Genomic DNA, 983 nt, shown 5'->3' with positions numbered 1-983 from the left:
CCTTATGTAAGAACTCACAGGAACACAGTCAGCTTCACTTCAGTCAACACCAACACGCAGGAAGAGCTGAACACCTGGAATGTGGATGTAGCAGCTAACTCATTATGTTCACTGCCCATTAATCTCTGGATTATTTATTCATTCATTCATTCATTTATTTATTTATGAATAATTGTTGATCTGTAAATATTCTGATCGTTTCCTAAATTCAGTTTTTTGTCACAAAGGAGGAAAGAATTCACATTTAAGAAGCTAATTTAGATTCAAACTCAGTTAAACAAACTGATTAATCAACTCAGTGTAGTTGGTAATTAAATTATTGGCTCACAGCTACTTGATTAGTCGCTGCAGCTCGATGATCAATAACTCTTACTTTTGGCCAATAAAACAACATAATGGATTAAAATGTGAAGGAAAAAAAAACAACTCAGAGCCGAGACGAGCTGCAGAAATCGTCTTCTCACATTACAGTCATTTGATCTGATGTTAGTATAACAGCAGAGGGCCCACCACCCTCAGGGCAGAGGACCGGGTCGGGTGCTATGCCCACCGGGTGGTAGGCAGTAGCAGGCGTCCTGGCGTAGCGCCCCCTGGTGGCGTAGACCAACTCTGGGGACGTGGAACATCACCTCACAGGCGGGGAAGCCAATATGTAGCCAATAAATACATTTATTAAGAAAAAATAAAGTCTAAATTCTTTTTTAGACTTTATTTTTTCTTAATAAATGTATTAATTGGGTATAAAAATCATTGCTGATTAATTTAATCGTCTTGATTAAATTTTACTTAGATAAGCTTTTAAGTGCGTAAGTTAAATAGGATACATTAGAATTGTTTAGAGTGATATGAAGGTTAGAAATAGGATTGTAAGAATTTAAACTTTTTTTTAACAGTTATTAAAATTAATTTGTTATAAAAATGGTTTCTGATTAATTTAATCATCTTAATTAAATCTTAATTGAATCAGCTTTAAGTACAGACAT

The sequence above is a fragment of the Stegastes partitus genome, unplaced genomic scaffold, assembly GCF_000690725.1.
Source record: "Stegastes partitus isolate 25-593 unplaced genomic scaffold, Stegastes_partitus-1.0.2 Scaffold3027, whole genome shotgun sequence".
NCBI lineage: Eukaryota > Metazoa > Chordata > Actinopteri > Pomacentridae > Stegastes > Stegastes partitus.
Note: the sequence above shows the minus strand (reverse complement) of the source record.